Below are 16,993 nucleotides of genomic sequence, written 5' to 3'. Positions count from 1 at the left end.
GTATGTGAAAGTTTTGTTTGAAGTACTGTGTCCCCACCCATATGCTCCTGGGAGGTTCTCCTAATCTAGTAGCACCTGGGTCTGGGACACAGTCTCCAATCAATTCAGTAATTGAAGAAGGAGGAGCATATCCATTTGTGTGGTATATAAAGCTTTTGTTTTTAGTACACTGATGTATTGTCTTGAAGAAGGGCTCAATACCACAGCCCGAAACGCGTCACAATCTGTCCGTGTCTCTCCATGTGATTTTGTGTCAGATTTTATACTACAAGCTGAAATAAAGAAAACTTTTATACGCTGAAGCTGGAAACAATCTTTTCATGTATATATATATATATATATATATATATATATATAAAATATTAAAAAAATAAAAAAAGAAGGATTGTATTAGGTTGTTAAGATGTTATATTTCTTAGTTCTTGAGAAAAGGACTGGAGATAGAGGGGATGATCCCTCCTTTAACCACCTCAGCTCCCCTAGCTTAAACCCCCTTAATGACCAGACCACTTTTTACAATTCTGCACTACACTACTTTCACGGTTTATTGCTCGGTCATACAACTTACCACCCAAATGAATTTTACCTCCTTTTCTTCTCACTAATAGAGCTTTCATTTGGTGGTATTTCATTGCTGCTGACCTTTTTACTTTTTTTTGTTATTAATCGAAATTGACCGAATTTTTTTTTAAAAAAATGAAATTTTTCACTTTCAGTTGTAAAATTTTTCAAATAAAACTACATTTCTATATAAATTTTTCTCTGAATTTATTGTTCTACATGTCTTTGATTAAAAAAAAATATGCAATAAGTGTATATTTATTGGTTTGCGCGAAAGTTATAGCGTTTACAAACTATGGTACAAAAATTTGAATTTCCGCATTTTTAATCAGCTCTGACTTTCTGAGCACCTGTCATGTTTCCTGAGGTTCTACAATGCCCAGACAGTAAAAACACCCCACAAATGACCCCATTTCAGAAAGTAGACACCCTAAGGTATTCGCTGATGGGCATAGTGAGTTCATAGAACTTTTTATTTTTGGTCACAAGTTAGCGGAAAATGATGATTATTTTATTTATTTTTTTCTTACAAAGTCTCATATTCCACTAACTTGTGACAAAAAATAAAAACTTCCATGAACTCACTATGCCCATCACGAAATACCTTGGGGTGTCTTCTTTCCAAAATGGGGTCACTTGTGGGGTATTTATACTGCCCTGGCATTTTAGGGGACCTAAAGCGTGAGAAGAAGTCTGGAATCCAAATGCCTAAAAAATGCCCTGTAAAATCCTAAAGGTGCTCTTTAGAATTTGGGCCCCTTTGGGCACCTAGGCTGCAAAAAAGTGTCACACATGTGGTATCGCCGTACTCAGAATCAGTAGGGCAATGTGTTTTGAGGTGTATTTTTACATATACCCATGCTTGGTGAGAGAATTATCTCTCTAGAAGTCAACTTTTGACTTAGCCACTGAGGAAGGGGAGTGAAGTCCCCGAAACGCGTCTGGCGTTATATCCCTACTTTCATAAAGAATCCGGACATGATTGGGACTATCTAAACAATCTTTAAATTTGGAGCGCTCCATATTTCTTCTTGCCGTGAGTATAATCTCACCTGAATACCGGAACAAAGACACCAAATCTCGCGATATCTCTAGGGAGGCCACGTGAGACGTACCAGAGAGCGAGGACGCCGGGAAGCATCTACAGCCATGCGGTGGTGAGTGGAGAGCTGGATAACGGGACTGCCGGGCACTAATACATACCGGTAAGTGACATCCCCTGACAGCACCGACCACCAAGTGGGACTGCTGATATTACTACCACAATCCTGAAAGAGGCGCCCCGCTCCACAAGGACCAGACCGCAATTTAGTAGTGTGGACATTGTATTTTAAAGAGACGGATCCTTGGGAGTTTCAACTGTCCTGATGCACACTACATTTAAAATCTAAAGGAATATTGTCCAAACGATTATACGGAATTTTATAATCTTTGGCCATACAGGTCAAGAAAGCGGGACGTGGGCAGCACAACAAAATCTAGCTTTAAGGATCTTCACTCATTAGGCATTGTTACATATAGAAAACCTTATCCTACACATAGGATCTTACTACCAGTGGATTGCACAATTTATACTTATATACATTTTTTAGGGGGTATTTTATATGTGATTATATCATTCCGTAAACTGTGATGTTTTAATAGTGTGATTTTTTTACAGTGTGATTAGTATTGAATTCTTGCTGTTAAAATCTTGCTTTTTGATTTTATTGAAATTAAATGATTTTATTTTATTGAAATTAAATGCTGTTGATGTGACCTGCATAGTGAGTGCCAGTCGTATATTTATCCAAAAGTCAACTTTTCCCATTGTATAAAAAAAAAGTTGTCATTTTAGAGAGATATTTCTCTCACCCAGCAAGGGTATATGTAAAAAGACACCCCAAAACACATTGCCCAACTTCTCCTGAGTACGGCGATACCACATGTGTGACACTTTTTTGCAGCCTAGGTGCCCAAAGGGGCCCAAATTCCTTTTAGGGGGGCATTTTTAGACATTTGGATTCCAGACTTCTTCTCACGCTTTAGGGCCCCTAAAATGCCAGGGCAGTATAAATACCCCAAATGTGACCCCATTTTGGAAAGAAGACACCCCAAGGTATTTTATGAGGGGCATGGCGAGTTCATAGAAGATTTTTTTTTGGCACAAGTTAGCGGAAATTGATTTTTTTGTTGTTTTTTCTCACAAAGTCTCCCTTTCCACTAACTTGGGACAAAAAGTTCAATCTTTCATGGACTTAATATGCCCCTCAGCGAATACCTTGGGGTGTCTTCTTTACAAAATGGGGTCATTTGTGGGGTGTTTGTACTGCCCTGGCATTTGAGGGTCTCCGCAATCATTACATGTATGGCCAGCATTAGGAGTTTCTGCTATTCTCCTTATATTGAGCATACGGGTAATGAGATATTTTTTTTCCGTTCCGCCTCTGGGCTGAAAGAAAAATTGAAAGGCACAGATTTCTTCATTCGCATCGATTAATGTGGATGAAAAAATCTGTGCCCAAAAAAAAAGGAGGGGAAAGGCGTCTGCCAGGACATAGGAGCTCCGCCCAACATCCAAACCCACTTAGCCCGTATGCCCTGGCAAACCCGATTTTTCCATTCACATCAATCGATGTGGATGAATAAATCATTGCCGGGATTTTTTTATTTTTTTATTAATTTTTATTTTTTTATATATATATTTTTTTTATATACAAAGTGTTTGCCAAAGCATATGAACACCGCCCCTCAGCTCATAAGCCTCGTCAAACGTATCTTTTTTACTGCAGAGGAGAAATCTCGTCTTGCAGCGCCGCATACACCGACTTTTGTGTAATCTGACAGCAGCGCAATGCTTCTGTCAGAATGCACATCAGTGCTGCAGCTGGTTCATCGGTTGGTCCACCTAAAGGTAAAAAAAAAATAAAACAGGCCGCAACACAATTAATTTATTAACATTAACTTTATATAACATTTGAACAGAACATTAACTTTTATAAACTTTATTGAACTTTTTGAACAGAACATTAACTTTTTTGCTTACCGGTGATTTTTTTTTTTGTTTTTTTTGTTTTTTACCTTTATAGGACAAACCTCTCCTTCCCCATGGGACAATGTGCAAAGCGCAAATCGCCCAGAGATGTGGCGAAGTACATTATGCACTTTGTCCCAGGTGAAAGGAGAGGTTTGCAGCAGCTGTGAGTGAAAGGGCCTTAAGAGCCCTGTGTGCCTGTCCTGTGTCACGCAATGCTATGCTAATAGTGTACCTGTGTGTGGTACTTCCGGAAACACTCCCCTAAGCATAGGGCAGGGTGGTCAGAGCAGTCAGGACAGAAATAGCGGGTGTCACGCCTTATTCCACTCCTGCTACAGACACAACATTTTTTTCGGGGTGGCGGTTGGTTTGAGGTACCAGCAACGACATTGGGGAAATGTCGCTCGTGTAGACGGCTCACTACACTGGTGGTTGGGGCCACGGAACCTCCTGGATACAGGAGGTTCTCGATGATCTCTTCCTGAAATTTGAGGAAGGATCCTGTTCTCCCAGCCTTACTGTAGAGAACAAAACTATTGTACAGTGCCAATTGAATTAAATATACAGACACCTTCTTATACCAGCGTCTGGTCCTGCGGGAAAGTAAATAAGGAGCCAACATATGGTCATTGAAGTCCACCCCTCCCATGAGCAAATTATAGTTGTGGACACAGAGGGGCTTTTCAATGACACTGGTTGCTCGTTCTATTTGGATTGTCGTGTCTGCGTCAATGGAGGAGAGAATGTAAATGTCACGCTTGTCTCTCCATTTCACCGCGAGCAGTTCTTCGTTACACAAGGCAGCCCTCTCCCCCCTTGCAAAATGGCTGATAACGAGCCGTTGGGGGAAGCCCCGGCGACTAGGTCGCGCGGTGCCACAGCAGCCAATCTGTTCTAAAAACAAATGCCTGAAGAGGGGCACACTTGTGTAGAAATTGTCCACATAAAGATGGTACCCCTTGCCAAATAAGGGTGACACCAAGTCCCAGACTGTCTTCCCACTGCTCCCCAGGTATTCAGGACAACCGACCGGCTCCAGGGTTTGTTCTTTACCCTCATAGACTCGAAATTTGTGCATATAGCCTGTGGCCATTTCACAGAGCTTATACAATTTGACCCCATACCGGGCGCGCTTGCTTGGGATGTATTGTTTGAAGCCAAAGCGCCCGGTAAAATGTATAAGGGACTCGTCTATGCAGATGTTTTGCTCAGGGGTATACAAATCTGCAAATTTGGTGTTAAAGTGGTCTATGAGGGGCCGAATTTTGTGGAGTCGGTCAAAAGCTGGGTGGCCTCTGGGATGAGAGGTGCTGTTGTCACTAAAGTGCAGGAAACGCAGGATGGTCTCAAATCGTGTCCTGGACATGGCAGCAGAGAACATGGGCATGTGATGAATTGGGTTCGTGGACCAATATGACCGCAATTCATGCTTTTTTGTCAGGCCCATGTTGAGGAGAAGGCCCAGAAAAGTTTTAAATTCGGAAACTTGGACGGGTTTCCACCGCAAAGACTGGGCATAAAAGCTTCCTAGGTTGGCGGCTATAAATTGAGTGGCATATCGGTTTGTTTCTGCCACGACTAAGTCCAAGAGCTCCGCAGTCAAGAACAGCTCAAAAAACCCCAGTGCCGATCCGATCTGAGCTGTCTCAACCCAAACTCCAGACTGGGCGGTGAAAGGGGGAACTACTGATGCGGCTGAAGTTGGGGGCTGCCAATCAGGGTTTGCCAGCACCTCAGGGACTGTAAAGGGGGAATATTAATCACCAATATTTATGCAAATATCAATAATTAATATTCATAAATGGGAGGAGCCGTCTATTGATGACTCCGCCCATTTATACCTTTATATACATATATTACAATACCTTCGCTATGCTTTACACTGATCGCTACACTAGCTGCATGCGCCTTACTAACTATCGCCAATAACTACACGTTACACAGATAGTTACAAGTAACACAGTATTTATTACTTACAATACACTACGCACGCAATACACAAACAATACAGCACTAAATATACAATCCTAAACTACACTACACATTCCCAATTCCACCCATCAACTAACTATACAGTTCACACATACAAGTAATATTAACAACCCACCCATCTAGTCCTATACTATCCCTATGGGGTACGCCAAGGGTTAACGGTGGCCTTACAGGGGTTAATGCCTGCAGGCCAAGGAACACAGGGTAAAAGGGATTGTTTGCAGAGCAGAGGCATGCTCTAGAGACAACCAAGGCAGGGAACCACCAGGGGTTAATCAGGGCCACCAGGGTAAATAACAGGGCAACAAGGGGTGTACCAGGGGTGTCCAGGGATAATAGGGTTGACAAGGGGTGTAGGGTTGTAGGATTACCAGGGGTTACAGGGCTAAACAAGGGGTGTACAAGGGGTGTAGGGTTGTAGGATTACCAGGGGTTATAGGGCTAAACAAGGGGTGTATATAGGGACCAGGGGTGTATAGGGTAATGGAGTGGGGGTTCGTTGGTGGGATAGTGGGGTTAATTCGTTGGTGGGATAGTGGGGGGGGATACTTAGTCCTTCCGCTCGTTGCCTAGGGGATGCTCGTCGTCCTGGGGATGATCAGTCAGGGTGGGCGGCCGGCTCTCTTCATGAGCTCGATGCGCTCTCCTCTTAGGTGGGGGTGGCATGGCTCCAGTCAGGCCTCTCCAGCCGGAGCGCAGGACGCGCACCTCTATAAGGTGGGGGCCCCGAACCTAACTACTGAGTGCAGGGGCCGCCGGATATTTATCCCCGGCGGCCCGCACTCCCGCGCCGTCCACTAGGGGGCGCGCGCGCGCCCATCATCCACGTGGGCCGGCGCAGTGATATGACGTCACTGCGCCGGCCCGCACATCGGGGACGCGCTGCACACCAGACGGGAGAAGCTTTGATCCCCCGCCTGTGGCACTCTGCATTCCGGCCAGCGAGATGTTAATTTCGCTGCCGGAATGCGCATAATAGAAGCTTCTCCCCTTCTCCTATCATGTATAATTGTCTCCAGCGGCGCTGGCGACAATTATATCAAAGGGCTCAGATTCTGTTGAATCTGAACTCTTTGTATCCATCAGGATGACCGGACCCTAGTCCGGTCATTCTGATGCAATTAGCCAGATTGCATCGGTGTGAATGCTTGGGGCCCATTCACACCGATGCACCTGGTTACAGCCTATGGAGATGGGGGGGTATAATATATATATGATATACATGTGCATGAATGCTTGGGGCACATCCATACACATGTATACATTGATCATATACATTATGAAGGGGGATGTAAGGGACATAGTTACATCCTATAAGGGGGCATAGCCCCTATACTATGAGGGCAGAGCCTCTACACTATAAGGGAGCACAGCCCCTCTCTTATAAGGGGGCACAGATCTCCCACAGGGGCCACATGAAGGGGGCACAAGCCCCTACATTATAAGGGGGCACAAGCTTCCAGGGGGCACATTTCCCACAGGGGCCACCATGAGCCCCTGGGGACCACCATGGGCAGACGTGCGCAGATGCTGGGCACATCTGCGCACATCACCCCATGATGCGGTGGTTAATGTATGCATATATATACCATACATGCCCGCACGTGTTTGCAGGCATGTATGGATATATGCATACGTCTCAACCGTTCCTCAACAGGGACTCTGAGGGCCTGTCTGTGCGGTGGCTGTGACGGGAGAACTAATGCACGTGCGACCGTACCAGCTTCAACTACCCTTCTGGTGCTCGCCACTTCACCATGTTCTACGGCAGTGCTGGTACTAGGTCCAGGATGGGCTGCGCTGCTGGTGTATGCCTCACCACGTAATCCGACAGCGCCAGCCCCACTCTGCTGCCCTTGAAGCGGATCCTGCGCAACCTGTGGTCTAGCAACACGGGGCCGGGTACGCCTGGTGGTATCAGGGACCTCAACTTCATTGTCTGAACTTTGGGTCAGACTGCTACTGCTTTCTACAGGTTCGTATTCTGACCCACTGAATTTGTCAGATGAGGGTTCCCATTCCTCATCCGACTGGGTCAGAATCCTGTACGCCTCTTCAGAAGAATACCCCTTACTTGCCATTTGGTCAACTAAATTTAGGGGGTATTCCCTGAGACTACCCAAGAAAAAAAGCAAGCCTGTTTTACAAATGGGAGGCTAGCGAAATACGGGAAGCCGCTGCGATTAATAAAAAATATCAAAACTGATTTTTTTTTTATCGCCGCAGCGTTTGTGAAGTGATTGTGCAGTGATAAAAAAATATATATATATTTTTGTCAGTGGCGGGGCGGGCGTGGGTGAACACACGTGTGGGCGACCGATCAGGCCTGATCGGACAAACACTGCGTTTTGGGTGGAGGGCGAGCTAAGGTGACACTAATACTATTATAGATCTGACTGTGATCAGTTCTGATCACTTACAGATACTATAAAAGTACCAATGCTGATTAGCGATACTCTAATCAGCGAATCAGTGACTGCGGTGGGCTGGGCGCTAACCGATGCTAACTACCTACCAAAGGGGCCTAAACTATCCTAAACTATCCTAAACCTAATAGTCAATACTCTCCAGGGGTGCTGTCATAGGTTCAAAGCAAACCGATTACCGGTAAGTGTAAGCCAATATTTTCTTTTCTTTTTCTTCTATCCCTTTCTCACTTTTTTTCTATCCCTTTCTCCCTTTTTCTGTTATCTTTCTCCCTTTTTTCTCTTCTTATGTAGTCTGTTAGATTTATGTTCATTCAACCACAATTCTCAGAAACGTTTTATTTACAAACTTCATGCATATAAAAAGATCTCACATATCAAATACAAAACACATATATTCCATACCCTTCCCCCCCCATCAACCCCCACCACCCCAAGTCCCCTATAAACCTGAGAATGCGGGGGGGGGGGGGGGATTTTTTTAATTTTTAATTTTTCCTTAATATTTTCACTGTCTCTTAACTCTTCTTCCCTCTCCCTCTCATACCTCCTCACTTATTATGGTAATGTCGTTTTATGACGAGTTGGGATATATTGCTCCCAGCAGTTCCATAACCTCTTGTGGGTGTCTAAATTGTTTTTCTCAATAAAACCCACTTTTTCTAAAGATCTATTTGCATTCATGAAGTTTATTCACTCACTCACAGTGGGTACTTTATTACTCATCCATTTTTTTGCAATCTTGCCATAAAGAAAGAATTATATATCATCTGCTCTTTGATCTTCTCCAATCCCTGTGGGAGGTTTCCCTAGATACACATGGATAGAGAAGGTTCCAGTTTGTACTTATAAATATCCCCAATCATATCAGTCAAATACAGCCAAAATGGTTGGATCTTTGGACATCGCCACCACAATTTAATCGATATAGACATCTTACTGATATTGTATTGCATGTACTGATTTTCTAAATAGTGTGCAAGTTACTGCAATTGGGCATACAGTTAAGTCTGAACTGTTACCGGAAATTGTGACACAAGAAAGTGCCAGAGTCTCTGCTGTCATGGACAGAGGAGACTCTGAAGCAGCTGGCAAGGGATCAATAAAAGTGATCCTTTGTCAGCGATGTACCACCATTGAGCTCTCTGTGCCCTCTTTAGTCCCCTCTGTGCACCCTGCAGCCCCTATCAGTGTCCTCTTCTTGCACCATGCCATCCCCCTTACAGAATCGGGATGGCACCGGCCCCGGAAGTGAACTACAACCATCAGCAGTGGTTGTTAGCTGTAACATACAGCTGACACTCTGCTGCAATGGCCGAGATCAGTGCTGGCACAAATCACTGCCATTTAACTCCTTATATGCGGCGGGCAGGCCTCCTTTGAGTTTACAAAGCTAGCAATCTCTCTATCCCTCATCAGGCCCCTGCAACGTGATTGCAGGGTCCCAATGGTTACATGGCATGGAACATGCCATGTACTGAAGCCTATAAAAGGATCACGTTACATATTTTTTGTGGTGAACGTCATAAAAATTAAGTAAAAAACAATGACGTATTTGCTGTTTTTGTCACCTCACTGCCCCAAAAAATGATATAAAAATTGAACAGCTTAGTCAACAAATAAAAAAATAATTAAAAGAATTATGGCCCTTAAAAAATTCAGCAAATTCCTGTTAGAAAATCCAGGTGGCACTCCTTTACTTCTGAAGTTTCCAACCACATATGGGGTAACGCTGAATTCAGAAAAACATTGTGGGGTGCATTTTCTCCTGTTACCCATTCTGAAAGGGAAAAAATTAGTATAAAGCAACATTTTATTGTAAAAATAAAAAAAAAATCATTTTCGCAACTATTTCTAAATTCTATGAAAAGCTTGTTGGGTCAAAGCACTCACTGCACACCTTGATACATTTCTTGAGGGGTGTAGTTTCTAGAATGGGGTAATGTGTTTGGGATTTTCCTTCTAGGGGTACCTCAAGGTCTCTTCAAAATGCAACATAGCACCCGAAAAACCATTCCAACAAAATTTGCTCTCCAAAAACACTGTTGCCCCTTTTCCATTATGAGCCCTGCCATGTGCCTATAAAGAGGTTTATGACCATACATGGGGTGTTTCTGTAAACTGCTTAACCCCTTAGGGACCCATGACGTACCGGTACGGCATGGTTCCTGAGTCCTTATGTATAGTTGCGATCACCGCCGCCCGGCGGGCGGTGATCGGAACCCGGTGCCTGCTCAAATCAGGTCAATTCAGACCTGCGGTTTGCGGCTTTTACCTGGTGCGGCATTGGTGCCATCGGGTCCCCATGGGGCTATAGGGGGGACCCAATGGCATGGAAGGCAGTGCGCTGCCTTCCTGAGGCATCGCGCTGCCTTCCGGTGAAGGGCCTGTGAGATCCAGCCCCCTGGATCTCACAGGCCGAAAGCTGTATGAGTAATACACACAGTATTACTCATACAGCCAATGCATTCCAATACAGAAGTTTTGGAATGCATTGTAAAGGATAAGACCCCCAAAAGTTCAAGTCCCGAAGTGGGACAAAAAAAAAGTGAAAAAAAGTTTAAAAAATCAAGTTTTACCCCCCAAAAATTAAAAGTTTCAAGTAAAAATAAACAAAAACGTCATTTTCCCCAAATAAAGTTAAAAAAAATAGGGGGAAAGAAAAGTATATACATTAGGTATCGCCGCGTCCGTATCGACCGGCTCTATAAACATATCACATGACCTAAACCCTCAGATGAACACCATAAAAAATAAAAACTGTGCTAAATAAACAATTTGTTTGTCACCTTACATCACAAAAAGTACAACAGCAAGCGATCAAAAAGGCGTTTGCCCACCAAAATAGTACCAATCTAACCGTCACCTAATCCCGCAAAAAATGAGCCCCTACCTGAGACAATCGCCCAAAAAATAAAAAAAAATATGGCTCAGAATATGGAGACACCGTTTTTATTTTTTGTTATTTACAACATTCATCTGACAGGTTAGATCATGTGATATTTTTATAGATCAGGTTGTCACGGATGCGGCGATACCTAATATGTATACTATTTTATTTATGTAAGTTTTACCCAAAGTAATCGCCCAAAAACTGACAAAATTATGGCTCTCAGACTATGGAAACACTAAAACATGATTTTTTTGGTTTCAAAAAAGAAATCATTGTGTAAAACTTGCATAAATAAAAAAAAGTATACATATTAGGTATCGCCGCATCCGTGACAACCTGGTCTATAAAAATATCACATGATCTAACCTGTCAGATGAATGTTGTAAATAACAAAAAATAAAAACTGTGCCAAAACAGCTATTTCTTGTTACCTTGCCTCACAAAAAGTGTAATATAGAGCAACCAAAAATCATATGTACCCTAAACTAGTACCAACAATACTGCCACCCTATCCCATAGTTTCTAAAATGGGGTCACTTTTTTGGAGTTTCTACTCTAGGGGTGCATCAGGGGGGCTTCAAATGGGACATGGTGTCAAAAAAAACAGTCCAGCAAAACCTGCCTTCCAAAAACCGTATGGCATTCCTTTCCTTCTGCGCCCTGCCGTGTGCCCGTACAGCGGTTTACGACCACATGTGGGGTGTTTCTGTAAACTACAGAATTAGGGCCATAAATATTGAGTTTGGTTTGGCTGTTAACCCTTGCTTTGTAACTGGAAAAAAATTATTAAAATGGAAAATCTGCCAAAAAAGTGAAATTTTGAAATTCTATCTCCATTAATTCTTGTGGAACACCTAAAGGGTTAACGACGTTTGTAAAATCAGTTTTGAATACCTTGAGGGGTGTAGTTTGTAGAATGGGGTAATTTTTGGGTGGTTTCTATTATGTAAGCCTCGCAAAGTGACTTCCGACCTGAACTGGTTCCTAAAAATGGTTTTTTGAAAATTTCTGCAAAATTTGCAAAATTTCTGAAATTTAAGTAGCTCGGTACCTAACGCTAAACCTACCTGGGCTGTATGGGCAATACCAGGAGCCAGTGGGCAAATTACAGGAGCGCAAAGTCCGACTCACAGTCAATCTCCCAGTAACCTCCAGCATGAGACCATGCATACAGTGGGAGGAGGAAGAGAGCTCTGAGCCCCACCCAAGACTGACTGATATAGTTCGGGCCTCACATGTGCACCAGAATGCTGCCTGTGGATGGAAATAAAGGCGCATTCAGACTAGGAGTTTATACACCTCCAAGAAATACAATATACAAACTACAGATTGGCGTGGTATTATAAAGCAGAAAGTGCTCAACCCCATATGCAGTGGTGCATCTATACAGGAGGAGCAGATCCGCTGCTAATGGCAATCCCCAGCAAAAATACATACAATGGAGGATGCCTGCAGCGGACATGTAAGTAAATACATGCATAGATACATCTGCTGCCTCAGGGCCTGGACGGATTGCTATCATCGAAGGAAAAATGAATTCCCAAGTTTATCAAGACATAGTGCAGGAGAATTTAAGGGCACCTGTCCACCAGCTGAAGCTCAACAGAAGATGGATGTTGCAACAGGACAACGACCCAAAGCATAGAAGTAAATCAACAACAGAATGACTTAAACAGAAGAAAATACGCCTTCTGGAGTGGCCCAGTCAGAGTCCTGACCTCAACCCGATTGAGATGCTGTGGCATGACCTCAATAAAGTGATTCACACCAGACATCCCTAGAGTATTGCCGAACTGAAACAGTTCTGTAAAGAGGAATGGTCAAGAATTACTCCTGACCGTTGTGCACGTCTGATCTGCAACTACAGGAAACGTTTGGTTAAAGTTCAATCAGTTATTAAATTCAAGGGTTCACATACTTTTTCCACCTGCACTGTGAATGTTTACATGGTGTGATGAATAAAAACATGGTAACATTTAATTCTTTGTGTGTTATTAGTTTGAGCAGACTGTGATTGTCTATTGTTGTGACTTAGATGAAGATCAGATCACATTTTATGACTAATTTGTGCAGAAATCCATATCATTCCAAAAGGTTCACATACTTTTTCTTGCAACTGTGTATACAGGGTGGGCCATTTATATGGATACACCTTAATAAAATGAGAATGGTTGGTGATATTAACTTCCTGTTTGTGGCACATTAGTATATGTGAGGGGGGAAACTTTTCAAGATGGGTGGTGACCATGGCGGCCATTTTGAAGTCGAACATTTTGAATCCAACTTTAGTTTTTTCAATAGGAAGAGGGTCATGTGACACATCAAACTTATTGGGAATTTCACAAGAAAAACAATGGTGTGCTTGGTTTTAACGTAACTTTATTCTTTCATTAGTTATTTACAAGTTTCTCTTTGACATGTCGCCGAGGTTAACACGTGAGGAGCGGATAGAAATTGTGTTGATGTCTGGTGAACGCAGTAACCGGGTCATTGCAGCAGATTTCAATGCAAGACACCCTACGAGACCACCCATCTCCCATGCTACAGTTAGCAAACTGCTTGCTAAGTTTCGTGAAACTGGTTCAGTGTTGGATTTGCCAAAATGTGGACGCATGAAATCTGTCTCTAATGAAGAAACATCAGTGGCTGTCCTAGCTTCATTCAGCAAGAGCCCACAGCGTAGCACTCTCCGCATGTCACTGGAGAGTGGCATTTGTCGAACATCCCTTCGGCGGATATTAGCTACTCACAAATGGCACCCTTACAAACTCCAGCTACTGCAGCATCTGAACGAGGATGACCCAGATCGGCACACTGAATTTGCAGAATGGGCAAAACAAAAATTGGAACAGGACCCTCAGTTTACGCAGAAAGTTTTGTTCAGTGATGAGGCAAACTTTTATGTGAATGGTGAAGTTAACAAACAAAACCACCGCTATTGGTCTGACACTAACCCACATTGGATAGATCCCTCCAAGACTGTTGGAACAAAAAAATTTATGGTATGATGTGGTATATGGGGTACAAAGATAGTGGGGCCATTCGTCATCAATGGAAACCTCATGGCCACTGGATATGCGAAATTGCTACATGATGTGTTTCCCTCTTTATGCACTGAAGCTGGCACGTTCCCTGAGTTTTTCCAGCAAGATGGTGCACCACCACATTATGGGTGTCAGGTCCGAGCATTCCTAGATGAACAGTTTCCTGGAAAGTGTATTGGTCATCGTGGGCCAGTTGAATGGCCCCCAAGGTCTCCCGATCTGACCCCCTTAGACTTTTATCTTTGGGGTCATCTGAAGGCAATTGTCTATGCTGTGAAGATACGAGATGTGCAGCACCTAAAACTACGGATACTGGAAGCCTGTGCTAGCATTTCTCCTGCGGTGTTGCTGTCAGTGTGTGAAGAGTGGGAGAAGAGGGTTGCATTGACAATCCAACACAATGGGCAGCACATTGAAAACATTTTATAAGTGGTCAGAAACTTGTAAATAACTCATGAAAGAATAAAGTTACATTAAAACCAAACACACCATTGTTTTTCTTGTAAAATCCCCAATAAGTTTGATGTGTCACATGACCCTCTTCCTATTGAAAAAACTAAAGTTGGATTCAAAATGGCCGACTTCAAAATGGCCACCATGGTCACCACCCATCTTGAAAAGTTTCCCCCCTCACATATACTAATGTGCCACAAACAGGAAGTTAATATCACCAACCATTCCCATTTTATTAAGGTGTATCCATATAAATGAGGTCAAGTGATATATAAAGTAGGTTGATGGGCCATGAATCCTGTTGTTAAAGTATTGTTTCATTCATTTCGTTCAGGCCATGTGGGGTTAGGGTGTCAAGTTGGTAGATCCAGAAAACCTCACGTTTCTGTAAAGTGTCAAAACGGTTGAAAGGTTTTTCTGGTATATGTTCGATTTAAGTAACCTTTATAGGGTGTTTCTCTTTCTCTATAGTGGAGGCACAGTGTCCTTTAGAGGCTGTGTTTCTCATATTGTCGCTGTATGTTGTATCTGTGTTGGTTCATGCGGCAGTGTAACTCTTGTGTTGTACGCCCCACATATTGTAGGCCGCACCCACACTCCATTAGATATATAACTTACGTGGAGTGACAGCTCATACCGCTATGGTTTGACATAAAAGTTATCTGATTATGGGTGGTTTTGCAGCATAGGCAACGATTTGATTTACATTTATAGCTCCCTACATTGGATGTTGTAATCCTTTTAGGATTACTCTGTTTCGTGTTATGTTGCCTAGGTTTACTCAGGGCTAAGATACTTTTGATGGTTGGTGCCCGTCTATACGTAATCTTTGGCTTATGGGATAAGTATTTGAGAGGTGTGGGTCTTGAAGTACTACATGCCAGTGTTTCGTTAGCACTTCTTTGATGTATCTATTTGAGTTACTGTATTGTGTAATAAAGTTAAAACGGTCTTGTTCTTCCTGTTTTTTGATAGTTGTCAGGCATTCCTCCTGGGAGTAGGCTACGTTCTTCTTGATTGCATTCTTTATTAGTTTGTCTGGGTAATTCTTATCATAAACCCTCTTTTTGATGATATGTGTGCTGTAGTCATCCTTACGCGTGCAGTTTCGTCTTATCCGTTTGCATTGGCTGTATGGGATGTTTTGCAGCCATTTTTTATGGTGAAAGCTGGAGTAATGGATGTAAGTATTGGTATATACTGGCTTGAAATATGTCTTCGTGAGTATGGTATTATTATGGTTTGAGATGACTATAACTAAAAACCCAATCTCTATCCTATTAAAATTGGGACTGAAGGTGATCCTCCAGTCGGTGTAATTCAACGACTGACTGAAGGATTTTGCGGAGGATTAATCTCCTTCCCATATAATAAATATATCATCAATATATATTTTAAAATAAATAATTTGATATTTGTAGGTAGGATGGTTAATAATATGCATTTTTTCAAATTCCCCCATGAAAAGGTTAGCGAAGGAAGGCGCTACCCGTGTCCACATAGCAGTCCCCTTGCACTGGTGGTATATATTCCCATTGTATATAAAATTGTTATTATCTAATATGAAGCATAGGCTCTGTAATAGAAAAATTACTTGAGGGGGTTTAAGGTTGATATCTTCCTCCAAGACTGATTGGATGCATCGTAGGCCTAGGTCATGTCTTATGTTGGTGTATAATGATGTAACATCCATAGTTAGAAATGCATATGACTCCTGCCAATTGATAGTTTTTAGTTCGCTGATAAGCTAGCTTGAATCATGGAGATAGCTAGGTAGGTTTTTAATGTACGGCTGTAGGTGTAGATCCAGGCTCCACAGGTGACCCAGCCTCAAAGTTATAGAATTTCACCCCTTCCAGCAGCCGGACTGGAAGCAAACTTTTCTGACATAACGACCCCCTACTGGGGGCCTGAGCTGGTCAACTGTATCAAAGAAATCCCTCCAGTCTAGTATAGTGAGTTCATAAGTAATTTGGAAAAGACCGTACATAACTATATACCTGTTACATCTTGGAGATCGCGGGACCAAGCCGGACGTTTCCCTGGACCTCCCTCGACTGTAGGACCCAGGGAAGGGGAGATAAGGATAGCTCAGAGTAAAAGCGAAGCAGCAAAGGCATGTTTCGTCTCCTTATTTACCAGGGAACCAGGCACCAGAACCGCCTCCCAATGACCTTCGGGTTAGGAGTTATGATCCCAGTTGGGTTTTTGGAGTTTTAGCTACCATACCCAAGGGGATTGGGAGTAGCAGCCTCCCAGGGGGTGGGAGGGGCATGCCCAACCAAGGGTTAATTGCCTGTGCGAGTTAGTGGCCATTGTCTTTCTTCTGAAGGTAGGTCACACCATGTATCATTTTAGAAAATATGTAACTGCAGCATCAAGGCCTACACATCTATTCAGTAACTGACTTTTGCATTATCTGCTAATTCTGACTGTACTATCACCTGTATTTGCATCTCTGACTATTGTATATATCCCTTGTGTATATATTGTTGTTGTCTAGTGTGCCTTTAAGGTGACTAAATATACAATTCAATCTTGGGTTGTTCTCTTATCTCGACTCCCGAATCCACATATCTGTGTCTCAGTTTAATGTTAGATGCTACCC

The 16,993-nt window shown here is 42.9% G+C and overlaps 1 protein-coding gene across 1 annotated transcript in view; it reads left to right on the top strand.

The window, feature by feature from the left end:
• CALCRL (calcitonin receptor like receptor) overlaps positions 1-16,993 on the top strand; it is a 496,395-nt gene that overhangs the window by 246,869 nt on the left and 232,533 nt on the right. The gene's annotated exons all lie outside the window — the stretch shown is intronic.

This window comes from Bufo bufo, chromosome 7 (genome assembly GCF_905171765.1).
Source record: "Bufo bufo chromosome 7, aBufBuf1.1, whole genome shotgun sequence".
NCBI classification, from domain to species: domain Eukaryota; kingdom Metazoa; phylum Chordata; class Amphibia; order Anura; family Bufonidae; genus Bufo; species Bufo bufo.
Note: the sequence above shows the minus strand (reverse complement) of the source record. Positions and strands in the feature narration are given on the sequence as shown.